Below are 27,999 nucleotides of genomic sequence, written 5' to 3'. Positions count from 1 at the left end.
ATAAGTTATAGGGCATTGATATACGAACTATATGAAAGTATGTACATGAATATATGTATAAGTTTATATGTTATTCTATGTAATATATGATGTATATATGAACATATGTGAATAAGATATGACATGTGTGTTTACATGAAAAATGAGAAATGATATAATCCATATGAAATGATCTACGTGATTACATGTAATACGTGATTACATGCACTTGAGATAAAGGTTATATGATATGAGATGTATGTTCACACATACATATGGTATGTGACAGAAGAAAAGGAACAAGTGATATGAAACATAAGAATAATGCCCATAGTATATGATATGAGAGCTATAGGTATAGTTGGCATGCCAAGAGTCGAGGGTTCTACGTGGTCCTTCGGGACATGTATGTAATTATGTGGAACCTATATGTAGTACTTCGATACACTTATTGGAGCCATTGTATTATGTATGTGGTTCTTAAGGAGTAGTCCTTCGGGACATAGTGGTCCTACAGGACATATACAATGGTCCTTCAGGACATAGTGGTCCTACGGGACGAATACTGAACTAAGGTTCGGTGCCCCATGAGGGAATTGATACGAGCTGTGGTGACAGCATTAGTGCACAACCTCAATGTACTCACATACCTCTATTCTCAATAATATACATGGGCAATTGAAATACAAACTTTAAAGTGAAAGTGGTACAAGAAGGTAAGTTTCGTATGTGCATGATATGATTATATATGTTATCGTGTAATAGATACATGCATATTGAAATGTCATGATCAAATGTTTAGAATACATATTCATCGGATGAAATGGGTATTGATTGGAAAAATGTATGATATTATATGATAGATATGTTAATGATAATGATAGTATTTGTACAGGTATGTGTTTTGTTATATGAAATGTTCGATGGTTTTTATTATATGTTTATATGCCTCACTAAGTCAACGACTTAGCGTGTGATTGTTTCACACGTAGGTTTCGAGAAGAGTAAAGAGCAATATGGAGCAAGACAGGTCAGTTACTTCTTACCGAAGATCAGATCAGAAAAGATGTTTTGAATTAGATGTATTCTGTACATTGAAAATGGTTGGCATATAAATAAATGTCTGAATTATATATGCACTGAACGGTTTTGCAAAAACATTTAAGCTCTGAATAGTTCTGGAAATCTTTTGAATAAGCTATATGTATAAAAGTTTTAAATTACTCACTATTTTATACAAGTAAATGTTTTGAAAAAGTCAATGTGACACCTCGGACTCGAATCCAGGTCGGGTACGGGTGGGGGTGTTACACCTATTTTTGCTTTGAAGTATCAGTACTATTCATTCAATACAGATACCCCTTGCCCAGAACTTACTCATTTAACCCAAAAATTTTCCAAAACTTTGCTAAATTCCTCACTTTACTATCCTTCTAAGCCTTTAAACTCAACTACACTTATCCAAATCAACTTATATCACTTTAACACATCTAAACATCCAATATCTCACTAGCATACTTGAAACCAAAAATCATACCAATTAATCAATGTTGTTCTTAATCCTTTCTAACACTTTAGATTTCTTATTTCAGCTTATGAAAAATCAAATTTCACTTCAAAATTCATTTACTAACTTTTTCATAACAATTCACTCAAAAACCCTTTTTACTTAATCACTCATAACTTGAAATTCTTTAGTTTCTACTTCTCTTTAAGTTTTCTTAAGTTTTCCTAACACTCCAAGAATTATAACCAACTTAAAAAAGAAATGAACAATCAATTTGAGACCAACTCACCTTACCAATGGAGTCACAAGAACAGAAGAAGAAGATAGCTGAACCAAGTCTCTAGATTTTCTTTCATTTCCTCTCATTTTCCACGTGTCTATAATACCACCACTAATGAATTTTTTATTCATTTCTTGTCTAATGGCCATTATGCCCTTTCATCTATCAATATTTGTTAAACAATCCTACATAAAGAAATTTTAACTAAGTCCCTAAACTTTTCAATTTATCATATTTTAACCACTAATTTTTAAAATCTTATACTTTGGTCACTAGCCCAATTTTTGGGATGTTACAAATCTCCCCCTTAAGAAAATTCATCCTCAAATTTTCACTACACAAAGAGATGGGAAAATTGTCTACGTATATCTTTTTCACATTCCCTTGTAGCTTCTTCTACTTTATGATTTCTCCATAAAACCTTGACCAATGGAATTGTCTTATTCCTTAACTGCTTAACTTCATAGGCCAAAATTTGCACTGGTTCTTCCTCATAAGTCAAGTCAGGTTGAACTTCTATCTCTTCTAGTGCAATGATATAAGAAGAATCAGATTGATATCTCCTAAGCCTGGATACATAGAAAATATTATGAATCTTCTCCATTTCTGATGGCAAAGTTAATTGATATGCCACTGGTCCCACTCTCTTAACAACCTCGTATAAGCTAATAAATCTGGGACTAAGTTTTCCTTTTCAACCAAAACGTAACACCTTTTTCAAAGGAGAAACTTTAAGAATACTTTATCTCCAACCTCAAACTCAATCTCTTTTCTTTTTAATCTGTATACGAATTTTATCTATCGGTTGCCACTTTAAGATTGTACTGAATCACTTGAACTTTCTATTTTACTTCTTTAATAAAGTCAGCACCAAGAACATCCCGATCCTTGAGCTCGTACCAGTTTAATGGTGTACGACATTTTCTCCCATATAAAGCTTTATAAGGAGCCATCTTAATGTTTGACTGATAGCTATTATTGTAAGAAAATTCAGTAAGTGGCAAATACTTCTCCCAATACCCTTTGAAATCAATTACACAAGCTCTTAACATATCTTCTAAAATTTGAATGGTTCTTTCAAACTTTCCATCAGTCTGAGGATGAAAGGTTGTACTAAAGTTCAATCGAGTTCCTAAGGCTCCATGCAAAGACTTCCAGAATCTGGATGTAAATCGTGGATCTAGGTCAGAAACTATCAAAACAAGCACACCATGCAATCGAATAATCTCTTTAATGTACATCTCAACATACTTATCCATGGAGAAATCAGCTCGAACGAGAATGAAATGTGTTGACTTGGTCAATCGACCAACTGTCACCCATATTGAGTCTCTTTTATTTGGAGTCAAAGGTAACCCCGTTACAAAATCCATCATCACATTCTCCCATTTCCACTGAGGAATAGAGATTGGTTGGAACAATCCTGAAGGACCTTGATGCTCAGCTTTGACTTGTTAATATATCAAACATTTGGAAACAAATTTTGTGATCTTTCATTTCATTCCTGGCCACCAATAACTACTCTTAAGATCCATATACATCTTATCTCCATCAGGGTGCATAGTCAAAAGACTATAATGAGCTTCAGATAGAAAGACATTCATCAACTCGTCATCATCAGGAATCACAATCATTCTAAGATAATATAGATTACCATCGAACTTAACTTCAAAATCTTTACTCCCTTCATTTTCTCTTGCTTTATTCGTTTTAAACACTTATCATCTTTACTTTGTAAGTTTTTGATTCAATCTAGCAACGTTGGCTTAAGCTTTAATTTTGCACATAATGCACCATCTCCATTTAATGATAACTTCACATCTACAGCTCGTAAAGCTGAGAACGTTTTCTGACTCAAAGCATCAGATACCACATTTACTTTTCCGGAATGAAAGTCAATTACCACATCATAATCTTTGAGGAACTCGACCCATCTTCGCTGCCTCAAATTTAACTCTTTCTGAGTCATCAAATACTTCAAACTCATGTGGTCCATGTAAAGGTAGCAATGTTCACCATATAAGTAGTGATGCCATATCTTCAAAACGAACACTACTGCAGCCAATTCCAAGTCATGCGTCAGATAATTCTTCTCATGGGATTTCAATTGTCTCGATGTATATTCCACTATTTACCTTCTTGCATCAGTACATATCCTAAGCCATTATGGGATGCGTCACTATAAACCACATAGTTTTTGCCAGATTCAGTTGGATCAATATTGGTGCTTCTGTCAAAATTCTATTTAACGCTTCAAATCTCTCTTGACATTCAAGGGTCAAAGAAAAAGATACATTTTTCCTCAACAACTTGGTCAAAGGCAAAGATATCATCAAAAAGTTCTTGACGAACCTTCAATAATAACCTACAAGACCAAGGAAACTCTGAACTTCTGATACATTCTTTGGAATTTCCCAGTATAATATGGCTTTTATCTTTAGAGGATCTACCCGAATTCCCTCTTCGGATACCACATTTCCAAGGAATGCCACTTCAGTTAACCAAAACTCACACTTAGACAGTTTAGCATATAGCTTCTTATCTCGTAGAGTTTGTAAAACCACTCTAAGGCGTGCATCATGATCTTCATTGGACTTTGAATACACCAGAATATCATCAATGAAGACAACCATAAACTTATAAAGATAAAGTTGAAATACTTTATTCATTAGATCCATAAACGCAACAGGTGCATTAGTTAAACTAAACGGCATAACGATGAATTCATAATGACCATATCTCGTCCTAAAAGTCTTCTTTGGAATGTATCTTTCTTGAATTTTTAATTGATGATATCCAGAAGGTAAATCAATCTTGGAAAATACAGAAGCTCCTTTTAACAGGTCAAACAAATCGTCGATCCTAGGAAGAGGGTACTTGTTTTTTATGGTCGCCTTGTTGAGGTGTCGATAATCAATGTAGAGACACATTGAACCTTCCTTCTTCTTTACAAACAGAACTGGAGCTCCCCAAGGTGACACACTAGGTCTGATGAATCCTTTGTCCAATAATTCATACAATTGAATCTTTAGTTAGCTCAGCTCTCTCAGAGTCATTCGGAAAGGAGCACTGATTGCACCTCAATTTGAAACTCAACTTCTATATCTGGAGGTAATCCTGGCAACTCAATTGGAAAAACATCAAAAAATTCTCTGACCGTCGAAATATCCTCTAGTCCTCTTTCCTTAACCCGGGTAACAATCACATTAACAATGAAACCTTTACATCCTTGTAACAATAACTTCTTTGCCGATATCACTGATATAACATTTTCTAATGGATTAAATCTTTCACTGGTCACAATCACCTCTAATCCATCTGGACTTATCAAAATTACTCTCTTCAGTCTACAATCAACATTGGCATGAAAATGATACAATCAATCTATTCCATATTTTCTTTAAATTCTTCAAAGGGTAATTCCATCAGATTAGCAGGGAATTCAATTCCCTAAATCCTTATGGGATCCTCGACACAATTGATTTACCCGAGCACTATGTCATAATGGGTTAGTCACTATCACAACGTTACTTGTTGCTTCTAGTTGGATTCTAAACTCTCCCACCAACTTGTTACTAATATATGAATAAGTTAAACCCGGATCAATCAATACCAAAACAAATTTAGTACATAATTGAAAAGTACCTAGAATGATCTCTGGATCATCGCGGTTTTCATTGGTCTTTATGTTGTAAACTCGGGCAGTTGAACGCATCTCAGGTTGAGTAAATGACTCAGACTAATTCCTTCCTCATCCTCTACCTCTACCTCTCTGAGCTACCGAAATAGATCATTCAAATTGTGCAGACTCTCCCATCATCATTGGACAATCCTAAATAAAATTTATGGTGTCCTCACATCTAAAACAAGCTCCGGAGACTACCTTATATATTCCGATATGATTTTTCCCATAATGCTGACATTGTCTCGATTGACCTTGATTCTATCTCCCAGCATCAGACCTTACTGATTGCATCTGTCTGACTCTCAATGGAATTGATCCTCTGGTAGAGGATGCAGCTGACTCATACCTCACCTGAGATCGAAAACCAGAATCTCTACCCCTCTTTGATGGTGCTGAACTCGATGAAGCACCAACTCTCTTAGTCATCTAAGCTTTTTGTTCTCCAAACCTCTCATTTTGAGCTCTCTTTAGAGCTTTAGCATAGTTGACCACCTCTTGGAACGAAGATAGATATAAAACTATTAATAATTCTTTCAGTCTAGAGCGTAAGCCCTCAACAAACCATTCGCATGTATATTTTTCAGTTGGAACAAGCTCGGTAGTAAATCGAATCAACTTATTAAACTCACACTCGTATTCATATACGGTGTGATTCCCTTGCTTTAGGCTCATCAATTATTGCTTCACTTGCCTTATAAACTTATCTCCAATTTACTTGTGTTTGAACTCTTCTAAGAACAAAGACCATGTCACTTGGTTACTTGTCATTCTCATGGTGACATTTGCCCACCATACTCTAGCTTGCCCTCGAAGTAATGAAACTACTCCATCTAACTTCTCCACTTCAGAGCAGTATAGACCTTCTAACATTATCTTAACATTATTTAACCAAAGTTCCGCAACAACAGGACCTTTCTCAGCTTCACCCTTAAATTCAGGAGCTCCTAATCCTTTCAACTCTTTTGTGATATTCATTCTAGGAGTTGAGGGAGTAGGAGGTTGGAAACGCGTCAGAATAGCATCCAACGTCTTGAAAAACGCTCCCTGATCTTGTACAAGCACTCCTTAAAGTGCCTGTTCTTCACATTGCCTGGCAAGGGAAGGTGAATTACTACTACCTTCATGTCTTTCATCTCTCACTTCACTTCGGGAGTTCTCGTGATCAGACATCTAATAAGATAATAACATTGAACTCTATTAGCTAAGACAACATATTCATTACACTATCATATCAAAAAAAATTTACTCTTTGTTGGCATGTATACTTTTTAAAACACATTTGACTTCGGTTTAAGCCTAGAATCAGTTAAACCATAGCTCTGATACCATTAAATGTAATAATCACAACCTGTATCCGATTCGGATACGAATCCGTCGTGTCACATCAATTTTTCAAAATATTTACATTTAAGAGATAGTGGAAAATTTATTTTTACAAAAATTACGGAACCCTTGATTAAAATTAAATAATAAGATTCAAACTTAAAATTTTAATTAAAACTTAATAATTTACATAAATTCCATGAAGTTTGTTTACAAAACTGATCAGAGCATATACGATTTAAACATTTAATTACATGCCAACAATATTCAATTCAATAAAAGAACCTAATGTTTAAATCGCTTCTGATCTGATCCTTGGTAGAGATATGTTGTCTTGACTTATCATATCCTTGCACTTCTGTCTTCTTCGAACCAACGTGTGAAACACTCACACACTAAGTTATTGACTTAGTGAGGCATATATGTATAAATGAAACATTAAAACATGCAATCATATACTTAATTTCTATAAACAGAATAGTGTACATAAAACATTATGCATTTCATCAAACAAGACATATATATAACATCATGCACTATTTATTTATGTTATTTCTTTTAATAGCCCATGGTACATCATTGTGAACTTAAGGCATGTGAGTGCATTGAGGTTGTGCACTAATGTTGTCACCACAGCTCGTATAAATTGCACCGAAGTATCGCGTAGAAATTGCACTGAAGTGCCACATATATATATCCCAGAGGACCACATAGTATTTCCCCGAAGGACCGTATAGAAATGTTCTGAAGGACCACATAGAACCCTTGACTCTTGGCATGTCAATTATACATTTAGCTCTCACATCACATACCTTCGGGCTTTATCAATTATACCAGTTCACATAGGTTATCACATAGACATGTATTCACATATATCATTGTCACATAGCTTATATCTTATTCTCATGTATCCACGTAGATCATGTAACACATAGGATGACATGTAACATATAGCTCATGTATAACAGTGCATGTAACATATAGACATATGCTTGTACTCATGTACACATAAAAACCATATCAATAATATACTTGTATTCATGAAATCATGCAATCAAACATTGGAAATAGACTCATCGCAAGTCTTCTTTCCATTTAATCATATTTCATAGTAATATACACTCACCTTAGCCTCACTTAGTCAAGCAAAACTGTAATATCCCAAATATCAGGTCAGTGACATTACTGAAAAGATTTAGAATTTGAGGATCTATTTGAATAATTAGTAAAAGATAAAAAAATGATTTGGAATAATGTTTAGACTAATTTGTACAAGAGATAAATTAAGAGGGCATTTTGGTCCTTTAAGGGGTAAATGAATTTAAAATTTATTTGAATAAGGTATTAAAATAAAATGGGGAAGGGGAAAAGAGGTTACCAAAAAGCCATCTATCTTTTTTTTCTTCTTCCCCGTGGAAAGGCTCTCCTTTATGGAAAAGGTGAGATTTCAATTTGGTGGTTTATCCTTTTATTTTTGGTTAGTTATTGAAGCCTTGGACATGATAGAAGCTTAAGGAAGAATTAGATAGGATTAAATCTATGAGATAAGAGAAATAATAGAGATAAAAGAAAATGAGTTTTTAAATTATATGTTGATATTTGAGTGTTTATTGATGTTTATTGGTAAAATTAACTTGTCAAAGAGGTAAATGAAAGATTAAAAGCCTAGGATGAGTCTAAAAACAAGTTAGAAATTTTGGTGTGATTCTTGGAATCAAATGCTAATGAGGGATATGAGATGTTTTAAGTACCTAAACAAAGGAAAATTAGTATGGTTAAGTAGAGAAGAGTTATATAGTATTGTTAGGGGTAAATGTGAGGAAAATTGGCCAAATTTCGGTATGTCTCGGGTTGAAAACTGGAAAATCTGGGCATCTGTATCGGTATTGATAGAACAGTAATGATACTATAGGCGAAAATGGGCTAAATTAGATGAGAATTATCAATACTAATTCAATCAATATCGATACCGACAAGGTAGTATCGATACCCTGGTAAGGATATTGATACCAAGCAACATCGAACCTAATTTTGGTATCGATACCGGAAGGGGGTATCGATACAAGAGTATGGTAGTATCGATACCATGGAAAGGGTATCGATACCAGGTAACATCGAGTCTAAAATTGGTATCGATACCGCAGGGGGTATCGGTACCATAGTATAGTAGTATCGATACCATGGTAGGAGTATCGATACTGAAGAACCATAAATTTTAAGTTATGCTGATATTGTTGTAGAAAGGTTAATAATAGTACTTTTAATTAATGTTTAAGAATATTTGTTAGGAAATATACTAACAATTGATATCATTTATGTACTTAATGAATATGGACTAGATCGAAACCAAGCACCTGAGACAAGCAAAACTAAGGGCAAAGGCAAAGTACCAGAGTAATCAGCCTTACATTTTGGATACTTAGATAAGAAAGTTAGGTGAGTGCATTTAATTGTATTACTATATGATGTACTAATCATATATGTATGACTATTTTAAAAATGTATGTGGTGATTACCAAATAGGCACTAAGTGTGCATTTCGCAGAATTCATCCTATGTGGATGAATAACTGTTTCGACACTGAGTGTGCAAAACGCGGAATTCATAATATGTTTATGAATAAAGTATGGGCACTGTATGTGCATTATTGGCATGAAATGATGTAATAGCTGAAATGCATATGGGTGCATTATTGGCATGAAAGGATGCCATAGTTGAAATACATATGAGTGCATCATCAACATAAAAGAATAATGCATATGGGTGCATTATTGGTATGAAAGGATGCCATAGCTGAAATGCATATGGGTGCATCATCAACATAAAAGAATAATGCATATGGGTGCATTATTGGCATGAAATGATGTCATAGTTGAAATGTACATGGGTACATTATCAGCATAAAAGAATAATGCATATGGGTGCATTATTAGCATGACAGGATGCCAAAGTTGAAATGCATATGTGTGCACTATCAACCTAAAAGAATGCTATAATTGGAAATGCATAATGGTGCATGATAAATATGAATGGATGTTATTAATGAAATACTTATGTATATATATATATATATATATAAGGTGAATTGTTGTAATTGTAGTGGGTGAGTAATCCATGTAAATTATAGAAAAATTTTGGTATTATTGCACTAGCATTATGGGTATAAATCATAGAATGTATAATGATTGAAAGGGTTAATTGATACTAGGAATGATTATTATAGTAGAGATTGCTCTAAAATAAAAGAATAATGGCTTAACTGTGCAATTGACATAAATGTGTAAATTATGCCAGTTAGCTGAATGATTAAATACAGTTGAGTAAAAGATAAAAGGTTAAACACTGTTGAGTAAAAGAATAATGGACTAGTTGTGCAATTGACTGAAAGGTGTTAATTATACTAGTTAGATGAACGGTTAAATACTATTGAGTAAAAGATGAAAGGTTAAACACTGTTGAGTAAAAGAATAATGGACTAGATGTGCATTTGACAGAAAAGTGTCAAATATGCAAGTTAAGTGAAAAGCTAAATACCTTTGGGTAAAAGAATAAATATATTATAATGTAATGTGATATGATATGAATGATATATAAGTGATATGAAGGGATGATATATATATATATATATATATATATATATATATATATATATATATATATATATATATATATATATATATATATATACAATAATGCATAACTCGTATGAAGGGGTGTTATAAAGGAGAACGTAAACAGAACATAATGGGTATAAAAGGCTACCTAAATAAAAGTACAAAACGGTGTATTAATAGTATTTAAAGTGCCACCATAATGATTATAAAAGATACATAATCAATTAGCACATTGGTGGAATACATGTATAGTACTTTCACATTTAATGTATACAGAGCAAATAAAAGAATAAAGGGAGAAAACATACAGAAGGATAAGTATGATGAACATACTAGAAATAATTTCCATGATGGTATGAAAGAATTATGGTTTAATTGAGAAGGGCTTAACTGGTCCTTATGAATGATGAAATTAAAGTTTTTTATTCAGTATTTATAAGATAATATAGTATAATTGTAATATCTTTGTAGTATTATGTCTCACTAAGTAAATACTTTATTTCACACGTAGGTAAAGACAAAGATTAATTGCGTAAGGAGTGTAGCAGTAACAGCAGCTTTCATCAATTCATCAATTAAAGGTTGACTCATCAGTAATATTATGACAATCTTATTCATTATGAAAATTTAGTTGTCATGTAATTAAACTATAGTACATATTTTGTAATGTACTAAAGTGATAGTTTTAGTATATCGATTTTATAAAAATCATACTTTGTTGTTGATCAAATTGAAACAATTTTTTATGGATTTTCAAATGACAAAAAGTTTTATAAAGTGATGTAACCTTTGTATCTCGTGTACATAAAGGTATACAGGATATGAGTGTTACAAAAATGCTTAGCACTCTTGTTTGATCTTATGTCTTAGAATCGTCCTAAACTTGCCTTCGTTCGATATCAATAAAATAATATGATTGGTATAAATATCAGAATTCATATCACTGTAATCAATCCTTAATAACATAAGCTATGCGAAGCACTTAACAATTTCAATCTAAATAGTATCGGTAACCAAGGTACAATACTGATACTTCCTTATTGTGGTATCGATACTTTACTTCAGTATCGATACCCTTTCTAGATTTTGGAATTACATCTCTAAAAACAGTACTGATACTTGTCTATTAGTATCGATACCCTTGGTATCGATGTTACACATTTGGTATCGATACTTTAATATCGATTCGTACAATTTCACCATATGGTATCAATATTGTTCTTCCAGTATCGATACCCAAACTCAGATGTCACCTATTTTTTCTTTGAAGTATCGATACTATTCATTAAGTACCGATACCCCTTGCCCAGAACTTACTCATTTAACCCAAAAATTTTCCAAAACTTTGCTAAATTCCTCACTTTACTCTCCTTTTAAGCCTTTAAACTCAACTACACTTATCCAAATCAACTTATATCACTTTAACACATCTAAACATCCAATATCTCACTAGCATACTTGAAACCAAAAATCATACCAATTAATCAATGTTGTTCTTAATCCTTTCTAACACTTTAGATTTCTTATTTCAGCTTATGACAAGTCAAATTTCACCTCAAAATTCATTTAGTAACTCTTTCTTAACAATTCACTTAAAAACCTTTTTTACTTAATCACCCATAACTTGAAATTCTTTTAGTTTCTACTTCTCTTTAAGCTTTCTCAAGTTTTCCTAACATTCCAAAAATCATAACCAACTTAAAAATGAAAGGAACAATCAACTTGAGACCAACTCACCTTACCAATGGAGTCACGGGAAGAGAAGAAGAAGATAGTTGAACTAAGTAAAAAAGGAGTGTAGCAGTAACAGCAGCTTTCATCAATTCATCAATTAAAGGTTGACTCATCAGTAATATTATGACAATCTTATTCATTATGAAAATTTAGTTGTCATGTAATTAAACTATAGTACATATTTTGTAATGTACTAAAGTGATAGTTTTAGTATATCGATTTTATAAAAATCATACTTTGTTGTTGATCAAATTGAAACAATTTTTTATGGATTTTCAAATGACAAAAAGTTTTATAAAGTGATGTAACCTTTGTATCTCGTGTACATAAAGGTATACAGGATATGAGTGTTACAAAAATGCTTAGCACTCTTGTTTGATCTTATGTCTTAGAATCGTCCTAAACTTGCCTTCGTTCGATATCAATAAAATAATATGATTGGTATAAATATCAGAATTCATATCACTGTAATCAATCCTTAATAACATAAGCTATGCGAAGCACTTAACAATTTCAATCTAAATAGTATCGGTAACCAAGGTACAATACTGATACTTCCTTATTGTGGTATCGATACTTTACTTCAGTATCGATACCCTTTCTAGATTTTGGAATTACATCTCTAAAAACAGTACTGATACTTGTCTATTAGTATCGATACCCTTGGTATCGATGTTACACATTTGGTATCGATACTTTAATATCGATTCGTACAATTTCACCATATGGTATCAATATTGTTCTTCCAGTATCGATACCCAAACTCAGATGTCACCTATTTTTTCTTTGAAGTATCGATACTATTCATTAAGTACCGATACCCCTTGCCCAGAACTTACTCATTTAACCCAAAATTTTCCAAAACTTTGCTAAATTCCTCACTTTACTCTCCTTTTAAGCCTTTAAACTCAACTACACTTATCCAAATCAACTTATATCACTTTAACACATCTAAACATCCAATATCTCACTAGCATACTTGAAACCAAAAATCATACCAATTAATCAATGTTGTTCTTAATCCTTTCTAACACTTTAGATTTCTTATTTCAGCTTATGACAAGTCAAATTTCACCTCAAAATTCATTTAGTAACTCTTTCTTAACAATTCACTTAAAAACCTTTTTTACTTAATCACCCATAACTTGAAATTCTTTTAGTTTCTACTTCTCTTTAAGCTTTCTCAAGTTTTCCTAACATTCCAAAAATCATAACCAACTTAAAAATGAAAGGAACAATCAACTTGAGACCAACTCACCTTACCAATGGAGTCACGGGAAGAGAAGAAGAAGATAGTTGAACTAAGTAAAAAAGGAGTGTAGCAGTAACAGCAGCTTTCATCAATTCATCAATTAAAGGTTGACTCATCAGTAATATTATGACAATCTTATTCATTATGAAAATTTAGTTGTCATGTAATTAAACTATAGTACATATTTTGTAATGTACTAAAGTGATAGTTTTAGTATATCGATTTTATAAAAATCATACTTTGTTGTTGATCAAATTGAAACAATTTTTTATGGATTTTCAAATGACAAAAAGTTTTATAAAGTGATGTAACCTTTGTATCTCGTGTACATAAAGGTATACAGGATATGAGTGTTACAAAAATGCTTAGCACTCTTGTTTGATCTTATGTCTTAGAATCGTCCTAAACTTGCCTTCGTTCGATATCAATAAAATAATATGATTGGTATAAATATCAGAATTCATATCACTGTAATCAATCCTTAATAACATAAGCTATGCGAAGCACTTAACAATTTCAATCTAAATAGTATCGGTAACCAAGGTACAATACTGATACTTCCTTATTGTGGTATCGATACTTTACTTCAGTATCGATACCCTTTCTAGATTTTGGAATTACATCTCTAAAAACAGTACTGATACTTGTCTATTAGTATCGATACCCTTGGTATCGATGTTACACATTTGGTATCGATACTTTAATATCGATTCGTACAATTTCACCATATGGTATCAATATTGTTCTTCCAGTATCGATACCCAAACTCAGATGTCACCTATTTTTTCTTTGAAGTATCGATACTATTCATTAAGTACCGATACCCCTTGCCCAGAACTTACTCATTTAACCAAAAAATTTTCCAAAACTTTGCTAAATTCCTCACTTTACTCTCCTTTTAAGCCTTTAAACTCAACTACACTTATCCAAATCAACTTATATCACTTTAACACATCTAAACATCCAATATCTCACTAGCATACTTGAAACCAAAAATCATACCAATTAATCAATGTTGTTCTTAATCCTTTCTAACACTTTAGATTTCTTATTTCAGCTTATGACAAGTCAAATTTCACCTCAAAATTCATTTAGTAACTCTTTCTTAACAATTCACTTAAAAACCTTTTTTACTTAATCACCCATAACTTGAAATTCTTTTAGTTTCTACTTCTCTTTAAGCTTTCTCAAGTTTTCCTAACATTCCAAAAATCATAACCAACTTAAAAATGAAAGGAACAATCAACTTGAGACCAACTCACCTTACCAATGGAGTCACGGGAAGAGAAGAAGAAGATAGTTGAACTAAGTAAAAAAGGAGTGTAGCAGTAACAGCAGCTTTCATCAATTCATCAATTAAAGGTTGACTCATCAGTAATATTATGACAATCTTATTCATTATGAAAATTTAGTTGTCATGTAATTAAACTATAGTACATATTTTGTAATGTACTAAAGTGATAGTTTTAGTATATCGATTTTATAAAAATCATACTTTGTTGTTGATCAAATTGAAACAATTTTTTATGGATTTTCAAATGACAAAAAGTTTTATAAAGTGATGTAACCTTTGTATCTCGTGTACATAAAGGTATACAGGATATGAGTGTTACAAAAATGCTTAGCACTCTTGTTTGATCTTATGTCTTAGAATCGTCCTAAACTTGCCTTCGTTCGATATCAATAAAATAATATGATTGGTATAAATATCAGAATTCATATCACTGTAATCAATCCTTAATAACATAAGCTATGCGAAGCACTTAACAATTTCAATCTAAATAGTATCGGTAACCAAGGTACAATACTGATACTTCCTTATTGTGGTATCGATACTTTACTTCAGTATCGATACCCTTTCTAGATTTTGGAATTACATCTCTAAAAACGGTACTGATACTTGTCTATTAGTATCGATACCCTTGGTATCGATGTTACACATTTGGTATCGATACTTTAATATCGATTCGTACAATTTCACCATATGGTATCAATATTGTTCTTCCAGTATCGATACCCAAACTCAGATGTCACCTATTTTTTCTTTGAAGTATCGATACTATTCATTAAGTACCGATACCCCTTGCCCAGAACTTACTCATTTAACCCAAAAATTTTCCAAAACTTTGCTAAATTCCTCACTTTACTCTCCTTTTAAGCTTTTAAACTCAACTACACTTATCCAAATCAACTTATATCACTTTAACACATCTAAACATCCAATATCTCACTAGCATACTTGAAACCAAAAATCATACCAATTAATCAATGTTGTTCTTAATCCTTTCTAACACTTTAGATTTCTTATTTCAGCTTATGACAAGTCAAATTTCACCTCAAAATTCATTTAGTAACTCTTTCTTAACAATTCACTTAAAAACCTTTTTTACTTAATCACCCATAACTTGAAATTCTTTTAGTTTCTACTTCTCTTTAAGCTTTCTCAAGTTTTCCTAACATTCCAAAAATCATAACCAACTTAAAAATGAAAGGAACAATCAACTTGAGACCAACTCACCTTACCAATGGAGTCACGGGAAGAGAAGAAGAAGATAGTTGAACTAAGTCTCCAGATTTTTCTTTCATTTCCTCTCATTCTCCACGTGTATATAATACCTCCACTAATAAATTTTTTATTTATTTATTATCTAATTATCTAATACCCTTCCATCTTCCATCTCTCAATCTTTGTTAAACAATCCTACATAAAGAAATTCTAATTAAGACCCTAAACTTTTCAATTTATCACAATTTAACCACCAATTTTTAAAATTTTACACTTTGGTCAATAGCCTGGTTTTTGGGATGTTACAAATATACTATGGAACTTGTCACTTCGACGTGACGAGTTTGGAGTGCACTATAGAAATTGATGTATTCTCCAAAATAAAGTTTAGATTGGCACAATACCCTAAATAATTGACTCGCTTAGTGTATTGGGCCAAAAAACCTTTCTTCTTTATAAGTTGTACACTATGATCATGAGTTATTGTTTTCATGTAAATGTATAAGCTTTTATTGTATTTTATATAATTTATAAGCTTGTATTGTTATATTAATTCAAAATTTACAAATTAATCAATGAATATTGATATAATGAAAAGATATATTGTATTTACGAAAAGGAGAATTTAGTTCAAACTTTAAAGATGTTATTATCCAAAGAGATGTTACTATAAAAACGAGATAATTATCAATTTGAATATAAAACTAACATGAAATATAAAAATCTTGAAACTTGTGAGTTCAAGTATTTTTAATATGATATCCAAACTAAGCAAGAAGATTAGGTCGAGTGGTCAAGGTACTCATCTTGTTTTCTAATATTTTCTTATGTCATGAGTTATAAATTCATTAAGAGCACATCCTTTCCTTTTGCTATAGTTCCTCCTTTCCTTCCATCTAGGTAATATTAGAATTAGATTTAGAATTTGTCAAAAAAAATATGGTATTCAAACTCATTAAGTGGTCTAAGTGGTAAAAAAGAGCGTTGTTCTCCTTGAATTCCCATATTCAAGCAGTTGTGTTTATATGATGTGTATGCGTTGTCAACAACTAATAACTTTTTTGAATAGATACTATCTTATAATGAGCCCAGACTGTTTAAAAAATTATTATATACAGTGTATTACACTGTAAAATTCTTTTAGTTTTACACTTTTCTAGGATCATTGGATTAAGGAATCAAAGACTTAGATTAACTTATTATTTTATTTTCAGTGAATATCTTCTCATTTTCTACTGTTAATATCATCTTTTAATTTCTCTCATCCAAGGTCTAAAAAAGGTGTAAAATTAAAAGAGTTTTATAAAAATGTAATTTGATCATTCTCTCCCTTCCCCCTCTCTCTTTCTATATATATATATATATATAAACAATTTTTAAAATAACATTTTTATTATTTTATTTAAAAATATAAATATATGAAAATTAACTAATTAACATTGATTTGATGTATATATATATATATAACTGAAGTAGTTGTCTTTTAAAAATTTAAAATTATCATATATTATAGATTTTTCTATGTATTTTTTATTAGAAACCTTTTTATATTAAAAGTTTATTTTTGTCCCCGTCACTTAAAATTTTAGAAGTTCATCATCTTAACATAAAATCCTAAGTCATATATATATATATATATATATATATATATATATATATATATATATATATATATATATATATATATATATCAATTCATAAATATGACCAAAAAATAAAGTTATTTGACTATAAAACGTGGAAAATGAGTTACATGTAACATGGATAAGCAAAAAACAATAAAAAATGATTTGAGGATTATGCAATGTATTTAGACATAAGAAATATTTTCAAAATTTCATGATATTTCAATTGCTTAATGACTTCTTTTATTCTCATCAATATTAAAACGATTTATTTTAAAATGTTTGACTTAAAAATATCATTCTTATTTTAGACGTATTTATAAAAAAAAATTACTGAATTTTTTATTTACGTGTCAGACACCGTTAGAGAAAATATTACGAATCTAGCATTATCCGTGTCTTACGCTTACGTAGCGTAAGGGGGTCTTTCTGGGATGGATGCTATATCTGTAAAATGTTTTAAAATAATGCCTGACAGGTAATTAATTTATGTTAGGATGATATTTATGTAAAAACGTCAACTTTTATTTTTTGTGCAAAAAAACTTTTTGCATTAAAATCTTTAAATATATTTTTTGTAAATTATTTTATAACTCGAAAATTTTTAGTTTTTGCATGAAATTACACAATACAGTTATGTCTACCAACTATCACTTGGCACTTTCTAATGTATTTTTAACCCTTTCAAAATCCTATACGTATAGTCTAATATAGGAAAACTTTGAAGGTAAGTAATTTAAAATATGAATAATTTTATAAAATTTTTATAACTAATATTTTTTTTCTAAAAATGATGATGATGATAATAATAACAATAATAAGAAATATTTTATAATTTAAAAAAATTATAAATTTCATATATTTTTAAAAATTTTCTTAACTTTTAAAATTAATTGTTTAAAAATATAAAAAATATTAAAATAAACTTTTAATTACAATTAAGGGATCAAATGAATTATTATTCATTAATTATTATTTTTTAACAACAACTAATAATGTGTATTCATTTTTAATAAAATTATAATTTAATTTTTATTTTATATTTTTTAAAATTAATATTAGAAAGAAAATTTTAAATACATAAGTTATATTTTTTAGCTTTACCTTCTTTTTTATTGAATTTTTTTACAAGTTTAGAGAATAACACAAAACAAAGAAAAATCTTTAGATTTTCATGTATGTATTTATACTTTTATTTTACAAACATTTTACTATAATTTTTCTTAATTAATTTGAATAATATCATAATAAATGATTATTTTGAATTATAACTTATATATATATACTCCATTAATGCATAAAGTTTTAAGTGATAATAGGTAAATATAATTGTATTGTGTAATTTCATGCAAAAAAAATCAAAATTTTTCAAGTTATAAAATAATTTGCAAAAACATATTTAAAGATTTTAATCATGAAAATTTTTTTGCACATAAAAAAATAAAGAAAGTTGACATTTTTACACAAATATTACCTTAACAGAAATTAATTATCTGTTAGGCAATATTTCAAATTTTTTTACGGATCTAACACTCATCCCTCATGAGGATCATGATTCGTCCTTTCTGTCAATGGTGCTAGATCCGTAATATTTTTTATAACAGTATCTGACACGTAAATAAAAAAATAAGGTGACTTTTCGGTAAATACACCCTTATTTAAATTAACTAGAAAAAATAGGGTTATCAACTATAACTAGCTCCGGTACCTAAATATAGATAGAATTCAAGTCATTAGGATGATGTCATAATGAGATATATTGGTGTTCCCATAAATATATTTTTTTATTTAAAAAATAATATTAATTAAACTCATGGAATGATCTCAATAGTTAAATAGAATATTTTTTTCACTTGAAGTCATATATTTGAGTAATTGTATCTATAATATATGTGTATTGTTAATGATTAAAAAAATTATAAATAAATAATATTTTATAATCATTTTAAACTATTCAAAAAGTTAATATCACGTGTCAAGCAATTATTAATTGAATTTTTTAGAGGACATCAATAAAATGACTTTAACTGCATAACATAAGAAACATGCCAACTTTGGCAAAAAAGAAAAAAATTTAAGAACCTAAAACAATATAGTTTGGATACTATTTTTCATTAAACCTTATAAGTTATAATAATAAATAATATAGAAGTTAAAATTGCATCCCATGTCACTAAATTATGCTTAAGTAATAGTTTCAGCAATTGAACTTTTAAAATTTACAAAACGATCATTACATATTTTGAACGATTATAAAATTATCATTAAACATTTATGAAACTATTATAAAATAATCATCAAATTTTATCAAAATATTTTAAAAAATAATCATTGAATTTATTAAAATATTACAATTCATTATAACATCACAATAGACATCTATTATAATTATATATATTTAATAATTATTTTATAAATATTAAAATTTTAACGATCAAACGATCACATAATTCAATGACTTAACAGTATACTTCACTTTAAGAAAACTGAACAAAATAAAACGAAGCTGAATATTCAAAACATAAAAGAATAAAGGATAAACTACATTTAAATGATCCCTAAACTTTTAAGCAACTTACATTTTGTTAAATAGATTTTTAAAAATTATAATATAGTTATTGAACTTTTAATTTAATTTCATCACAGTCATTGTCGTTAAGAACTATTGACGTTTAAAGTCTTATTATTCCTAAAATAATCTGAAGTTTTTAAGATTTGAAATCGATAAGTGTCGCTCCTACTTTTATTAGCATTTTTGTCGTTGTTCGATCATTTTATTCGAAAAATCATCAAACTACTCATCATTTTCTTATATTTTTGTCATTGGTTCAAACTCGTATGAAGATCTTTAAGTTTTATTAAGTCCCTACAAAAGCTAAAAGTTAAAACCTTTTGATTCTCTACTGACAATCGTTGGATCAACTTGAAATTGAACTATGTAAATCTTCTGGAAAAACAAAAAAATTTCATTTTTGGAATTGTCCGAAAATCGCTCCGTTTATCATAAACTCACCAAGATCAAGATGTATACTTTTCATTTTTCTCATTTCTAATTAATTTTGTTATTATTTATTGTTTGATATTATTGGTGGTTGTAGTTCTGAATGATGATCGAATGAGATTGATGATGAAGGCTAGGGGTTGGTTTGGTCCTGGATGGTGGTTATGGCTCATTCTTATATTGTTTGGTACTTCAATGAAATGATGATTTTGAATGATTTAACGGTCTTGGAAAGATGAAATTTTCTGAATATAATGAGTATTATTTTAAGAGATGTCGATGATTAAAAGAATGTCGGATGGTGAAACATATGTGAAATAAGACCAATGACTAGGGTTGTAGATGAAACGAGATAGATCGCGAGCTACTCGAGATCGAATCGGTTAAGGCTTGTTAAATAATCGAAACGAATGGACTCGACTCGAAAAGCTCGTGAGCAACTCAAAAATATAATATATTACGATTTTATTTTTAAAAAAATAAATTATTAATAATATTAACATTTATGTGTTGATTTTTTTTTAAAATACAATAAGGTTTTTGTGTATTTAAGGTTTAGGTTTGAGTTTAAGTTTGAGGCTTGAATCGAGTTAAGTTTAATATTTTTTTCATTTTGAACCTTTTTGAGCTTTTACGAGCTTCAATTTATGATTTCGAGTTCGATTCGAGCTTGAAAATTTTAAATTCTCGAATTTTCGAATTGAGTCGAGCTCAGCAATACTCGAGCTCGACTCACTAGTTTACACCTCTACCAATGACTATAGCTCAGTATAATAAATTTAACACATTTGTGGGATGAAAGACTTTAATGTGCTATATTAACATTTCTTAATGACAATGACAATAATCAAAGCGAATAAAACAAGTAATGTTTGTATTGTAAATTTTAAAAGTTTGATGGCTGAAATGTAGGTGTCTTAAAAGTTTGAAGTAGTTTACCCAGTAGTAAAATAATAAATAAAAAAATCCTCTCTGTTTGGTTGGCAAGAAAAAGCTGAAGACAAATACTGAAATTCAGGGCAGAGAGAGAACGAGTTGAACAAAAACTTAAGTGAGGAAGAGAGTATTGCTTCGTTTTGCACCCAACAAACTAAAAGAAGAAAAAAAGGGATACAAATTTCTAAAAGGTTTGATGTTTTGTTGGAGAGTTGAAACATCTTAACTCTGCTTTGGGCTGTCAACATCATTGTCCCTTCCTATACCTTTCACCTGCAAAGGTTTCTTTTTCTTCTTCTTCTAAACACAGTTCTAGTTTCCAATTCTCTCTTACTTTCACTCTTTGTCCTTGTACTTTCTTTTTCTTTCTTTTTTGGGGGTTTGGCTATCTGGGTTTTACTTGGGGGGAAAAACACTGGATAAATTTGAAAACATTGAAAACTTCGGCTTTTTAATCTCAGTTTTCGTTGTGTTCTCATCTGGGTTATTTCAATTCCTTCTCTTTTATTGTTATTATTATTCATAAATGACTATGGAGGAGAAAATGGGTGTATCTAGTCGTGAAGATGACGGCAAAGACCAGTTTCCAAATGGTATGCGTGTTTTAGCCGTGGATGATGATCCTATTTGCGTCGAAGTTTTGGAAAATCTGCTTCGTAAATGCCGATATCAAGGTCAGTCCTTTTTCTTTTTGAAACTTGCTTGTAATGTGTTTGGTAAATTGCCTCAATGTGTCATTTCTTTGGGTTAATTATGTGATTGGTTAACTTTTGAACACCGGAAGATCTGTCTGCTGCGCTTTGCAGTGTGCGTTTAATGTGGATCTTTGTAATCGTAGCATGCAAGATTCGACTCTGAACATATCATTTATGGCTTTTGTCTTGCAGTTGCCACAACAAATCAGGCAATTACAGCCCTCAAAATGTTGAGGGAAAACAGGAACAGATATTATTTGGTTATCACTGATGTTAATATGCCAGATATGGATGGCTTTAAGCTTCTTGAGCTTGTTGGGCTTGAATTGGACCTACCTGTCGTCTGTAAGCACTAAACCCTCTCTTTCGGTCATATGTTATTTTTCCGGTGGGATGGATAATCTTTAACCGTTAACCGTAATGCTTTTTCTCGATGAATTCCCACTTCCCAGTGTTGTCAGCTCATAGTGATACTGAGCTTGTAATGAAGGGGATTACACATGGTGCTTGTGACTACTTATTAAAGCCCGTTAGCAGCGAGGAGTTAAAGAACACATGGCAGCATGTGGTCAGGAGAAAGAAGCCCGATTCCAAGGATCAAATTTTTGCCGAGAATCGAGATAAGGCTCAGGGAGGAACTGGAGAAGTTGGCCAAACGTTGATGAGCAGTTCCGACAAGAAATTCATTAAGGAGCGAAAGGACCAAATTGAAGATGAGGAAGATGAGGGTGATGATAATGAAGATGAGAATGAGGACCCCTCAACCCAGAAGAAGCCTCGAGTTGTTTGAGCTGCATAGGAAGTTTGTTGCAGCCGTCAATCATTTGGGTCTTGACAGTGAGTTTTCGGCTATTTAGTGTCTTATATTGAGATAAGAGTGTTCATGCTGACTGCAATTTCTCCTCTTTATTCAAATGCAGAGGCTGTTCCAAAGAAATTCTTGACCAAATGAATGTTGAAGGGATCACAAGGGAAAATGTGTCAAGCCATTTGCAGGTATGCTCCTTTTCTCTTTATTTTTTGCATCATGAGTCCAATATATTACCCTTGCAATGATAAGCATACATGGGATCTTGTTACTAGGAGGTCGGTTCTGTTGAAAAATTCTATTTTCTGTTGAAGATAACTGAATAAGTACAGTAGCAAACCCTGTGTTTAGAAGAGCTTCGCTTTCGACAAGCTAATTAATGTCTCCTTTAGTTTCCTTTGAGTCTCCTCTTTAAGCTTTTTGTCTTGTGTCGTCTTGCAGAAATATAGGCTTTACCTGAAAAGACTCGGCATTATTGCAACCCAGCAAGCAAACATGGTTGCTGCATTAGGCAATAGAGATCCGTCTTACTAGCTTATGGCTTCACTGGATGGCTTTGGAGATTTTCGCACATTGACTGGACCCGGAAGGCTTTCAAGTGCTACTCTATCATCTTATAACTTGGTGGGATGTTCGGTAGACTGAACTCCTCAGTGTCTTTAAGCCTACGCAGGATTTCTTCTGGTTTGATTCAACAGGGACATTCTCAAACCTTGAACAATTCAATCATTGGTCTCGGGAAGATTCAGCCAGCTGTGTTGCCTTCAAACCAGAATCAAAATGGACCTCTATTTCAAGCGGTCCCAACATCGATGGAACTCATCCAACTATTGCAGAATAAGTCCACTAACCGCTTTAGAGAATTTAATCCTGTTAATAATCCGAATGCTTTTGCTGTTGCCACAAATTTACCTGATGCCAGAGCGAAGATTGGTAGCTCGAGCAGTTCTCTATCTATGGCTTCAGGCAATCTGTTATCACTAGCAAACACACAACCGGTGAAACATGAAATCAATCATCACTTGGTGTGACATCATTAAATCGGGAATCATTTGACATGGGTGTTAGATCCCACGAAAACTGGCAGAGCACTGTTCAATTATCTGATTTCTCATCGAGTTCATTGTCCACAAGTGAAGCTTTTGGTCAGGAGCAGTTGCGGACTAATAATTTGCAAGAAAAAGTTTCTTGGAGGAGCTCTCACCTAAATAACAGCCCCATTGATCTTTCCTCTTCCATGGCCGGTGCAACTGTCTGGACGACTCTAGAGGAGGCGTGCAGTGCCAAGACTGTCCAAGTAATAAAGCAATTAACGATATAGATTACGCGGCAAAGAAACAGTGGGGAGAATGCAGTTCGTTTGGCAGGATGGATTCCCTGGTTGCTGCAAGTGGGTCTATGTTGGATCAAAGCATTCTGCTGTCAGCAGCAAAACAACTGACATATATTTCTTTGGTCAACTAAATGGTGATGCCTCTTATGTTCCGCATCCTGAAGGTGGGAAATCGGCTTTTGACACAAGATTGAGGTCTGATGAAGACTTCCTCTTTGAGCAGAAAAAGTCGCGAAATGATTTCGGTCAAAATAATATCGGATCCTTTGACGTTATAATGAGTTCCATGATTAAGCCGGTATGACAAGGTTTTCGCAGTTTGATTCCCTTGTGTATGTTCTAAATATACTTATTTGTTATGAGCATAAATTCTTTAAAAGAACTGCATTCTCTGATGCAGGAGCAGTATAACGAGACCGTGTTGATGGATGGGAATTTGGATTCGATGCATTCCCCCTTGGGTCATGTATATGAGACAGTTAAGCCTATTGTCATTGATGCTGATTCTCGAATAAAAGACGGAGAAAAGGGCCATAAGCCTACTCTTTGTAGGTGTCTGTATCATTATGCAAGTTATCCCAAGTTGCCTCCATTTGATTTCTATTGAGATTCTCTGTCCCTCTTTTTTTGGAATTCCTTTTTCATGTCCTTTTTACACTTTGGTGAGGAATAGTAGCTTTGGGAAATTGATCGTTTCTCAGTTTTTCATAGTTTTAGCTTCTTTCGTGTCCGTTTTCTCGTAATTTTATTTGTGGTTTGTTGTGATCAAAGAAGTCGTCGCGCTTCCATGGATGTTGAAAACATTTATAAACATAATTTCGGTACATACAACACTATTATATGTGAAATATAAATATATATGTCCACACAGTAGTATGACAGTTAAAACAGGTGAAAATACAGAAGGGAAGTAGAGATTTTGGGAGCTTTTGCCCCAACAAGATTTAACCAAGCAACTTTGCTTGCCAGCTTGCAAGAATATTTCTAGCCTAGGATAATTGATGAACCACACACGGAGTTTATTATCCTTCCCAACCCATTTGTCGAGCTCGTTGCTCCCACAATGTCGTAACTTTTCTCTCCTTGATTAGTGAGGCCTCAGTTCGCTCTCTTGCTTCCTCACAGGTTTCGGTGGCTGCGATACATTTCTCCACCTCCTTTTGGTATTGGGAACTGGGAAGCCACCCTTTTCGCTTCACCAAAGGTGATGTTCATATGGCGGGAATGCTCTTCGGCAACGGCCTCCTGCAACTTTAACTCCTGCGTCAGAAGGTCCACAAATTGCTTCTCCATCTGTTGTTTAAGATCAGGGTCATTGCTTCCACAATCTGCGTCGTCATAGTTCGGTTCAGGCATACATGATTTTGAATTAAAAAATACAAAGAAATAAGTTTAACCAATTTGAGTTAATAGAATAAACTCCAACCTGTGACAGAGAGATTGGTCAATCCTGCAAAAGAAGCAAAATCACAAAAAAGTTACATAGAGATAACCTAATTTTCGAGTAGCAAACACATATGAACACTTGACAAACTTTTACAACAATTGCCGCTGAGACTAGCGGAAGCACGAAACATGGAAAATCAACAGCATAAATGCATAAAAGCTTCAGAGTCTGCACGAAAGATCATCATCACAAGGTAATCTAGTACAAACACAAGATGCGATAATATCAGATGTGAAAGAAATGAAGTTATTAGTTCACAAATACAACAATTCAGCTAACTAATACGATGTACCGATAGTAATTCCAGAATTGTAAAGACCAACTCACCTTTCTCGACGTAAAACCTGGAGAAGGATCAAAATCACCAGACAAAGAAAACCGATATTCTTTACTATGATATTTTATTGCATGGTTAGTAAGCCCTAGAATCCAGAAAGGTCATCAGCTAACTCAACATTCTTCCCTGCATACAAATCAGAAATGGGTATAGAAATGGCAATCTCCATTCAAGTAATATCAACAGTCATTGTGCACATAGAAACGGACATAGTGTTTGGGTGCAGAGGCTTGTATTCGTATCCGACATGCAAGGTGACGTCTGTTCCCACCCTAAACTATTTACAATTGTCACACAAGGGCTACCTGTTGTGAGATTAGATGTTCCATGATACAACAGAACCAAGCACAAAAATGAATTCAATTTGGGTTTTACTTGCGTATCAGCAACCAAGCAGAGACCGCAGCAGCAGCAGCAGATCAAAACCCCAAATTGAAGAAACAAGAACTTCACAAAGAATAGCACACAAATCTAAATCAATATCAAGAACTACCGTACTCATAACAAACCCAAAGCTCAGAAATACAAAATTAGCAACAAAAAGCAGATCAAAAGACTTCAAATTTCCCAAAATGGGTATTCCAAAACTACACCCTAAACCCAAAATTTGACAACCACCCAGAATGAGAGAAGAATGGATACCAGGGGCAATCTTGAGAAGGGAAAGGGGAGGAGGACAATCACAGATGCAAGGGGGACAGGAGGATTTGGAATCACCAAGCTTGAGAGTTTTGTTGAATCTCCGGTACATAGAAGCATAGTTTCGGTTACGTTTTCGGTCGCGTCGTATTTATCACGGTTACAGATATAACGGATGTCATCGCACTTAATGCGGGTGTCGCAGTCGTGAATTTTTTTAAATTTTACACAATTATCTTAAAACATAATAAAAATAATTATAATTATAATGAATCATTTTAATGATTTTTAAAAATATTTTCTAAGTGAAATTGACATATATATATATATATATATATATAATATAGTTTAATAAAGAAAACAAAACAAAAAGTAAATAATGTAGATTATTTGATTTTTTATACTTTTCTAAGTAGGGTATTTTTTTTAAATATCAGAATATAAAGCCTAAAATAAAATAGTTCATAATATTAAAACATAGAATTAAAATGACTAAAATATAATAAAGTAAAGAATAGAGATCAAAATAAAATAATAACAGTGAGTAGATTATAAATAAAAATAATGACCAAAATAAAAGAAAATAAAAATATCAAAGCTAATTTTGAAAAAAATATATAAATGAGTGATTAAAATAAAACTAATGAAACTACAGCATTATATTCAAAATAATAAAAAAATGAGGAAGGGGTGACTACTTCATAAAAAGGCGCATAAATGTTAGGGACCTAATAAAGATTAATCCTAAAACTTCTTAATAAACACTTCAGCAAAACAATAAGGTAAATTATCATGATCAGACCTTATAATCCAGAATAAAATTCATAATAGTCCAAATTCAATGACAAAAATATAAATATGAGGCTAAAGATGTGGGACTTAAATGAAATTAATCCAAAAATAATTAATATAACCTAAAACAATACCTATCTGTGTACTTTATCTCTTCTATTTCTCTCCCTCTCCATTCCACAAACGCCACTCACCATAGAGGTTCCAAGCCTCTCGATCGTCGGCCACCGTTAGATAACGGTAATAGCGTCCCGTTATAGGCACTATTCACTGTTACCCGTTAAATTGCGGACGTGATCGATCGATTTTGGCGTGAATCCGCTGCCCACCATTTTTTTCCCAGATTTCGATTTCGGACCGCGACGCTACCGCGAAATAACGGACGCTATTGCATTTTCGTCCCGCTATTTTAAATCCTACAGAGCAGGTCCACAAACTACAAGTGCCGAAACCACAACAAATGTTATAAGGCATAGCCTCAAGCAAGTCCGTGATCTCCTTGACAT

The 27,999-nt window shown here is 32.0% G+C and overlaps 2 pseudogenes; one reads left to right on the top strand and one right to left on the bottom strand.

Annotated features, from left to right (window-relative positions):
* Nucleotides 1-399: 399 nt before the first annotated feature.
* LOC120197597 lies at nt 400-27,999 on the bottom strand (annotated as a pseudogene).
* Nucleotides 21,634-24,981, top strand: LOC120197406 (annotated as a pseudogene).

Source organism: Hibiscus syriacus, unplaced genomic scaffold (genome assembly GCF_006381635.1).
Source record: "Hibiscus syriacus cultivar Baekdansim isolate YM2019G1 unplaced genomic scaffold, ASM638163v2 tig00117048_pilon, whole genome shotgun sequence".
Lineage (NCBI taxonomy): Eukaryota > Viridiplantae > Streptophyta > Magnoliopsida > Malvales > Malvaceae > Hibiscus > Hibiscus syriacus.
This window is presented reverse-complemented; position numbering and strand designations above follow the sequence as displayed.